The sequence below is a fragment of the Oxyura jamaicensis genome, chromosome 14 (genome assembly GCF_011077185.1).
Source record: "Oxyura jamaicensis isolate SHBP4307 breed ruddy duck chromosome 14, BPBGC_Ojam_1.0, whole genome shotgun sequence".
In the NCBI taxonomy this organism is placed as follows: domain Eukaryota; kingdom Metazoa; phylum Chordata; class Aves; order Anseriformes; family Anatidae; genus Oxyura; species Oxyura jamaicensis.
The window spans coordinates 13,629,172-13,639,062 of record NC_048906.1 but is presented as its reverse complement, the minus strand read 5'-3'; positions in this window follow the sequence as shown (position 1 = coordinate 13,639,062).

Below are 9,891 nucleotides of genomic sequence, written 5' to 3'. Positions count from 1 at the left end.
TAAAATAGCCGTTTCTCTTGTGGGTCCAGTGTTTATCTTTTCAAACCATATAAATTAGCCATGTAAGTTCAATAATCACTTTTTAGGACATTTATCAAAACCTTTATTTTTTTTAAAAAAAGGCTCTTAGAAGATAAATTCCTCAGTTTTCCCTAATGATTATTGTATTTCCTCTACTCTGTATTTGTGAAATAGATGTTCAATATACTTACAGTAAATTATATGAAAATCTGAGGGAGGGAGGGAGGGTTTCTCACAATGTTTACCCATATGACTGCAAAAAAGTAAAAGCCAGATGCCATAAATGTGCACCAATGAATCTAAGTAACTCCACCAAAACGAGTAGTATCAACTCATCCAGCATCATTCAGAATCTTTGCCCCAGAGTAATGAGCTACAGGGTTCCCTGGCCTGCGGGTGTATGGAGATCACAGCTGTGGGTTCACGTTAGAGGGAGCAGAAAGGCAATTAGAGGTTGTCAAAACCCGTAATGTAGGGCAGCAAATCTGGATTGATATTAGAGGTTCAACAAACATCAATAATACTATGGCAGTGGATAGACTTACAGATTACGAACTTACCAGTGCTGTAGCAGCAAATATGCTTGTGGTAGGTTATAGTTATCAAGACTACACTTGCAGTAGGTTATGCTTGTCGGTACTGTACTTACGACAGGCTAGGTACATGTATCTACATATTCATGTACATATTCACCAGAACCAAATGCAGCAGACTGAACCCAGAAGCGGGAGCAAGGTCATACTGACCTCAAAGGGTCTGATTTAAAAAACGGTCTCAGAGGAGACCGACCGCCCCCAGAAGTGGGCCCAGAAACGGGACCGAAGTAGTGTTCACAGTCTCACTTTGAAGCTGAACCACGCCACATTGTGTAGAGCACCAACGAGTTGGGAGTCAGCATGAGAGAGAGGAGTCAGCCCTCTGATGTTCAGCAGAGCTTCGGATTGCCCAGAGAATAGAGGATGTGCAGCACGGTCAGTTCCTCGGAGACAGCAAAGGACAGGCTCCACTTTCGGTGAAAATCAGGCCCCTTTTATTTCATTGAGACATAAGAGGGTGTAGCACACCACCACTTCTGATGACTAACAGATCTTGTTCCTCTCCATCTTCCTCCTGAGACAGCCGGTAGATGATGATATTTCTTATTTTCTTTCATTTTCTTAAGCAAAAATTTTCCCAAACTGATCCGTCCTTTCTCAGAGGATAAGCTGATGCTCAGTTTCTTGCTTTGCCCGTATCAATGGTATCTGCAGGATGTCTCCAGGTCTCAGGATGTCCCAGCTTCCCAGGCCCACCACCCAGGCCGAAGGCTGAGTTCCCCGGCCTGGTTCCCAGCCTGGCAGACATTTCTCCTGTCAGTGTTCAGCAGCCGTTTTAAGTCACTATTTTCTCATGGTTGGGTTGCCTTCGTAACTGCTGCCATCGCCAGGAAATGTCCTATTTTGTCTGCTGTCTTTTTTTTTCTTGGCTGAGGAATTTAATAGAAAAAGAGTTTATTATTCAGCATTCCAGTAAAGCTAATTGGATTCTAAAATTTATTCTTGTTTTAAGCTATTAAAAGGCTACCACAATTACTTCCTCTGTGATTAAAAAGAGAAAAGCTAAAAGGCAATGCATGGTATTACAATTTTTAGAGTTAGTGTCCTTTGAAATTACTAGCTTTTATATGACTGATCTGAGGTTTGACCTGATTTAATCTTTTCATGCAGTTGTACACATTCATTTTTTGAACAGCCTCAGCCTGCAGTGAATTTAAAGGAGGGCTGGGCAGCCACAGTTACATCTTTGACAAGAGAATACAGGGCGTACATTGCAACGTCCTCACTCCTACTCAGTATTACCTGGTCTGCTAAAGAAACCCATAGCGTAGATGGGTGGTATTGAATTGAAAGGGTAATTATATGAGGGACATGGCTGAAGTACCCAGCACTGATTATGGCAACCAATTATTTTATTTTTTTTTCAAGTCTTGCTGCAAATTGTTCTGTTGAGGAACTAGTTGTTGAGATTACAGCAGGAAGGATAGGAACCTCATTCTGAGCCAGCTGACCGAGGCATCCTCACCTGCTTGAATGCTGTAGTGCCGCACAGATTGTATTCCATGATCTCACCTGCAACAGACTCCAGCAATTTTATTCTGAAAATTGCAGCAACAAAAAATTCTGTAGCAGCAGCTATCATTTTGCTTACTGTTTGCTAAGGAAGAATCTTCTGTCTGTGCAGAGACAGCATCATCCACGTCTAAATGTAGGTAGAGTAATAGTATCTCTACAGTGATCTCTTACCAAGCAAGAATATCGGTTTCTAGACCTTTATTTTTTTGGGGGGGGAGGGGGTGCAGAGGGAGGGAACATCATCTTTCTCGTTACTGTTTCAGGTATCCCATAGGCCCTGGGTCAATAAAACATTCCAAAAAAAGCATATAATTTCAAATGTGTGTACATCAATTGCAATACCATGATCAGCCTTCCAGAAGCGTGACTGTGGAATTATTTGTTGTAGGTACGCTGGAAAGGTGGAAGTCAAGTTACGCTGTTCAAGGACTCCCACTGCGGGGAGCAGCACTTTGATCCTGACAGGATACATGCTTTTACTTGCACAGTGCCGTGAGACAATCGGTCTGCTAGGTCCTTGAAGAAGTAAGAAGTTTCTGCTTTTAGATAAAGACTGCTAGAACATGCTGTGGAGAATGCAGAAATACAATTATCTGGCTTTCTGATACAGAAAAGGAGATGACTGTTTGCAGAGTATTAAAAGCAGTAATTTTGAATGGCATAAATCAAGGTATGTGTTTTTCTTTATAAAGTTAAGGTTCTAATGCTTAACCGTGTACACAGACGGAACGTGCTGTAAAGTGAAATGCTTCAAGCAGGAGCTGCTTGTGCCATGAGAAATAAACCCCACTACAGGAGGGTCTTCTGTGAGCCTTGTAACTATCAGCAAGTGCTAGCAATACGTATGTGTAGGAGCTCTTGGGAATTCTTCGTGAAATTTGTCAACTGAAATATCTATCAAACTAGAATTTAAGTTTGTCTTGTATGTATCTGCTAGAGTTACAGCCCCTTTGATCCTCTATTCAAGGTCACACCACTAAAAGATCTTGTGGTGGTTTTACCGTGCTAGGCAGCTGAACACCACAACCGCTCTCTCACTTCCCCTCCTCAGATGAGGAGGGGAAGAAGTAAAGGAAAGAACAACTCACGGGCTGAGATAAGGATAATTTAATTAAAGAGAAAAAATATTATTAAGGGAATATTAATTAAACAATTTAACTAAAGGGAAAAAAGGGAAAGGGGAAGAGGGAGGGGGAAAGGGAATAACTAAACAAAACAAGTAAAGGCTGTGTGGAAGTGCAGAGGAAAGAAATTACTCTCTACTTCCCACAAATGAGCGATGCTTGACCACATCCTTGACGCAGGGCCTCAACACACGTAGCCGGTGTTCGGGAGGAGGACAGACGTTTTCGCAACGAGAGCCCACCCCTCCCCTCTTCTTCCTTTTTCCACTTTTATTGCTGAGTGTGACATGGTATGGTATGGAATATCCCTTTGGTTGGTTTAGGTCAGCTGCCCTGCTGATGTTTCTTTCTCACTTTTTGCCCACCCCCTAGGAGGGTCAGAGAGAGTCCTGATGCGGTGCCAGCACTGCTCAGCAGCAGACACAACACCGGTGTGATACCAGTGCTGCTCGAGCTACCCGTGCAGAGCACAGCACTGGATGGGCTGCTGCAGGGAAAGGTAACTCCATTCCAGCCAGACCCAGCACAGTTCTATGGAAAAATACTAATCTTTAGGCAAAATAGAATATCATACTGACAGGAACTGAAATTATTACACAGTTACACCAAACCTTACTGGAGCCGCAATAAGAACAAAGAGGACTACTGTGGGCCTTCTGCACTCACTGATCAAATGCTGCCTCAGAATTCAGTTCAAAACCTTCTTTGTCATTATGCCATGTTAGTTTACATCACAGTGGTTTCCCAAAGAAAAAAACTGTGTGCTTCTGAATTTAGTCACGTCATGCTTAGGCATCTTCCTTTGGACTGGGGTGAACCTGAGTCTCAAGCCTTCCTGTTTTCACTGTATGAGAATATGGAATGTGGGAAGGCTTTGGTTATCCATGCTTACTCTTGGTGATGCCATGAAAAAGACTGAACTAAAGAATCTCAAGAGGCTGGTTTAGATAAGCTTTGTAGTTAAGATTTTCCAAATATTTTTCTGTTTTCAGGCAGTACAAAACACTCAATAAAGAGATTAGTCACATCTCATCCTTTTTAAAGTCCTTAAAGCAAAAAAAATACCTTTTTTATCTAGCCTTTATTTGAATAGACAGCTGGTAACTGTAAGCACGCAGGACAGTTAATCCATTGCTCATTGTTAGCTCAAGTGTGAAAGAAAAGATCCTGGTTTAGGCACTGTACTTCTAATCCTACCTAATGATATCTGAAAATGACCTCCTTGTTGTTGTATTGAATATAAGATTTCCCAACATCTTCTTCTTTCATTTTTGATCTCCAGCACTGTAAATGACCCAAACCTCAATGCTGTTCTTATATGTCACTTCTCTCAGTTCGTAGTAAGGCCTCCAACTCACCCACATTTCAGTCCCCAGAGATAATGGCGCTGTTTCCCCATGGTGCATCCCAGCTTAAATATTGTATTTAAACATTAAAAAAAAAAAAAAAAAAAAAAAAAAAAAGGTAGTCTTGAGCCTCCAATCACTCAGTTACACATGAAAGATGCCAGATAAAAAAAATATGAGTATTGATAATTAAAAACAGCCTTCCTCGTTTCTCTTCTCTTGCAAGTTGCGCGCTCTGGAGATGAATTGATGGAGCACTGGGCTGAGCGCTGATGTGCCTGCACACAAAGCACTGCATAAAACCCTGGGAAGCACAATTTGATCTACTGGAAATTGTAGGAAGCACAAAGTAAAAAAGGAAGTTTGTGTTACTTAATCAATCAAGGATTTATGTAGCATGTGAAGCAGAAGAAGTTGTGTAGCTTTTAAGTGTATTGAAGCTGGTACAACAGATGCTGATAACCTGAAACACTGAACAGGGACAGGCCTGACATGGACAAGTAAGTTCAGGAAGACTGGGAAACAGAGGGCACAACACAAAGGTACTGCAGGCTAAACAGGAAGAGCCCATCTGTCCCCAGCAGAAGGAGTTTTGATTGCTGAAGAAGTAGGTAAAGAAGGAGCTTGAAAGAGTTTCAGCACCCTGACTTGTGGCTTGATTTTGGTCTCTAAACACTTATCAAGATTCTAATAAATGGAGCAAATTGTGAAGAATCGTCCAAATGGGGAGACTCTGCAACCTCTGTGGGTAACCTGTGCCAGGCCTCTGTCACCTGCCTAGTGTAGAAGTGTTGCCAGTGCTCAGAGGGAGCCTCCTGTGCTCCGGTTTGTGCCCACTGCTTCTGGGCCTGGCCCTGGGCACTGCTGACCCTGGCTCCGTCTTCTGTGCACTTGTGAGAGATCCCCCCAAGTCTCCTCCAGGCCGAGCAGGCCCAGGTCAATCAGCGTCTCCTCACAGGAGAGGTTCCCGTCCCTCCATCATCTTTGTGGCCCTCCACTGGACTCTGTCCGGTGTGTCCAGCTCTCTCTCATACTGGGGTCCCAGCACGGGATGCGGCACTCCAGGTGCAGCTGCACCAACACTGAGCAGAGGGAAAGGATCACGTCTCTATCTGCTGGCTCTCCTTCAGCTCCATAACAACGAAGTGTTCACAAACAGTACATTAACTGAAGTTTCACTTTCCCTGAATCTGCAGAACTTGGAATTTTCTATTATTCCTCCCATTGCAGGCTTTTCTACCAGCCATAGTCGCAGTACTGCAAAATGACAGCATGTCACTTCAGCTATTCTTCAGCTGACAGGCGTGCCAGCAAAATCCTTCCCGTTTGTGTGATGACATTTCAAGAGTCTTTTCAACCAGTAATATCAAAGTAAGAATCTTGCTTTTACATTTCTAATGAAGTAATACTATTTTGCTTTGTAAATTGATGTGGTTCAGTTGAATTTGTTTTAAAATATTTTTTATGCATGATTAACTTAAATTGAAAAAGCAGCTGGAAGATTACTTTTTTTTTTTTCTTTTCTGAAAGCATAAATGCCTCTGTTTCCTTTTATGATGTCTTTAGGCTTAGAATCAAGTCCATTAGACAGGCCATTAGCAGTTTCATAGTTGTCCTTGAGCTCCACATCAGGCCAAACTAGCTTGAATTAATTTGATTCTTTTTTGTTCTGATTTTATTTTTGGTGTTGGGATAGTTTTATGTAAGTGCTTTATCATAGGCATATTGTTAAGTTTATGGACAGCTTCATTTATTTATTGCTTTGGCTTTGTTATTCCTTCAGCTTCCCCAGTAAAAAATACAAATGCATTTTCCACTCATTTGCTCTGCAATTTTTATTTCAAATGAAATATTCCTTTGCACTGGTTTGTACTGCTAGTTCAAACAGATGAGCTGACAGCTGCTAGAGAGAGATGGACATGAAATGTTCATAAAGAAAGAGAAAGCTCAGAATTGATAAATCTGGTAGAATGAAAAACTCAGGTATCAAGGTGACATTATCTTATGATGAAAAAATTCACATAGCCTAAACTGCGAGTCTTGGCTGCGCTGCAGCAGGAACAATGGGACAGATAGAGGTGGTACGTGCTGTGACACGTAGCATTACGTGCTTCGGGGCTAGGCCTGGAGACGTCTGAATTAAACTGATTAATATATACAAGATTATGGAAACCAAACACTAAGCCTTCGGTCAGGGGAGGTTTGCATCTCAGTTGGATGCACCATGGGTAGAAGGCAGAGACAATAAAGATCACACACATGATGAGCATCACACTATTCTCCTGCCCACTTGTTACTTCTTTTCTCTTTCCTTTTTCCACTGGACTGATGATTTTTCAAGCCATGTTTGTCTAAGCAGATATTTGCTAGGGATCTAGTAAAAGCTTAGGCACAGATAAGATACAGCTACTTTCTGAGTGCCTTTTTGTGTATATCTCTTACATGCTGAATAATTTATCCTCTCTTTGCTGTGCATTCTACGGTGCATGTTTAAGTTGGTTGTGTTTGATGTAAACAAGTAGTGAGAAGCAAAGAGACAGTACAGTAAGTACTGGAAAGATATCATCAGCTATCAGAGATAAACTACGGAACACTAGAAGATCAGACAGATTTATTTGGTTTAGTATTAATTTGTCTGGTTATTCCTGTCTTAGAATCAGCTCTGTTCTCTTACACATTGCTAAGGAATTAGATTTGTCCCGTGATTCATATTTTTCAGGGCTGCCTCTAGTTTTCCTCTTCTCTGAACGTCATGCAGCATTGCTGGTGTTTCAGGAGGCATCCTGCAAGGACATCGTCCTGTCAGCATCCATTGGGCCATGAAAGGATTGGGCAAAAATGGGATGCTCTGGGGTTGCCTTCTGTAAGCAAACTCCTAGTTCATGTGGCTGTGAGGAAGACATAAAATTGAAATGCATCTTAGTCTTTTACAAAAAAAAAGTAGATCTCAGGAATTTGAAATTCAGTTCAGGTTCTTGAGATCCTCATGACTGTAAAACAAACCAATTTGGCAGCCTGAATTTTAAGAGTGAAATTCTTATGGCAATTGCAATTCCCAGTGCTCTTCTAATCACAATAGTCATTGTGGGCAGAAGTAGCAATAAACATTTCCAAGACTTGCAATGGAAAAATAGAGCTTTTGATACGTGTAACTATGTTAGAAACCAAGTAGAGCTACGTTAGCAAGACTGTAAGCTGTACTGAACATGAGTGTCCTTGCCTACAAGGATCAAATAATGAAGCTAGAATCAAATTCATGTGCCTTGTAGCAACTGAAAATCAAAGAGATTCCTTGTTAGATACTGCCATGAAAATGGTGAGGGAAGATGCAAACAATTTTACTAAAGAGAGAAGGTTTTTATTTTAAGATACAGGAAAAACAAGTATAATCCCTATGAAAGGGACAGTGCATCTTTGGCCTGTGAGCTTCATGCACTGTCTTCACCAGCGCTTCATTGTCACTCATGCTGCTGTTCCACACCAGCAGTTCATGACTAAGAACAGAGGATGGCAATTAAAATTAAAAGCAGCTAGTTTTCATTTTGCTTCTGGCAGGGGTAGCTTGGTCGGGGGCAAAGTACAGCACTGGGAGGAAGTGTGAGCCAGAAGTTTTGAGTGGATGCAGATGAGGTCATTTTGGTTTGGGCCATTCTGAGTGATGACTGTAGTGAGTTCAGCGACTGTAGCTGTCCTGCTGGGAGTAGAAATTATGAGCAGGAGCTGGGAAAATGTAAGAAGTAACATGACTTTAATTTTTCTGTCACCAGATGTGGCCAGCCCAGACTTTGCTTTCCCTCCCGCACCTCTCAGAAAAGGTAAGTTTTTATAAACTAAATACGTTTGCCAATTTCAAGGAGTTGTTGAGGTCGCTAAGCTGAGCTATTACTACACATCTGCTTTGCTTCCAGAAGTCCACACAGCCAAAATCTCACTTCTAGGCATGTCCTCATAACCTTTGTGCTGAGTGGAGAGGGAGGATGAGTGCTGAACCCATCTGCCTTCTGCTGTGAGGCATCCCTTCAGAGCTTCAGGGGCATTTCTTGGTCTGAAGCTTTCCTCTTTTTAAGTGTATCTCTGCAGCTGTTACCAGCCCAGAGCTGTGCTCCTCCTCATCCATGGACTGCCTTGTTGCTAAAGCCCTCTTGTGTGTAGTCCAGAAACTGCATCTCCACAGCTAGATTGTCAACTAGTTATCAACTGCATTATAATGTCTGCAACCACAGTGGCTCCTTTAATACCTTCTGCAGCCATGAGGTATTCCTGCTTTGCCTAATGATAGTATCTGTGTGAAACAAGGTAATTGCATTTTTTAGAAAATAAATGATAACAGCTCCATAAAACATGCCCTTGCGTTTAAAACACCTGTGTAATGGAGTGAATCGCCTAACTTTTTAACTGCTCCAGTAATACAAACTTAGTCTGCACACCAGTAAAGTATCTCTTACTACAAACTGGTAAGATTTTGTGACAAATATCTGCTTTGTCTGCATGTTGTTAGTGCTTTATAGCAGTGGAAAATATGCCAGCAGAGAGAGACTGCAGCAATAACTTAACTGGCAGAGTATCACCACGGGAAGCAAATAATATTCTGCTCTTTCACAGGAGCCAGACAAAAGGAAAACAAGTCTCCAAAGTATTTTGTCAGATACTCACCCACAGACACTCCAAGGAGAGATATGAATGCCTCACTATGTTTTCCATTTCATTACCACTTAGACTGTAAATACAGGGAAAGATTACTGCACTCTCTTAATAATTCTCAGCCTTTATAAAGAGATGCAAATAACGAGAAACAGAAAGACATCTAAAAATACAGACTTTGCATTACATTCTAAGTTTTTTTTTTTTTTTTTTTTTTTTAAAGAGCATTAATTTTTTAAAATCTTTCTTCCCTACAAGCATCATCTCAAGAAAAATACAAGGATCATGTGTAGCAACTCTGTCATAGTATATGGTATCATATAGCAAGTAATTAACATGTAAATGCCTGCTTTTGAGCCAGGTCCTCCAGCTGTTAAGATAGGAACAACGTGAATAGCCCTTGAAGAGGAACCGAGCTAGAATCCAGACAGGAGTTAGAGCATATCTATGCCTGATGCTGCACAGAGACCGGGAACCAGAGCTGTGGTCAGCCCAGCCACCACAGCTTGTGGTATCCACGGGCTGCCCGAGGCCTCCAGGCAGCCCGGCGGGCACCGCAGTGCCAGGTGAGCGCAGCCTGCCCTGGGCCATGCTGTGCCTGCCCTGGGCCATGCTGTGCCTGCCCTGGGCCATGCTGTGCCTGCCCTG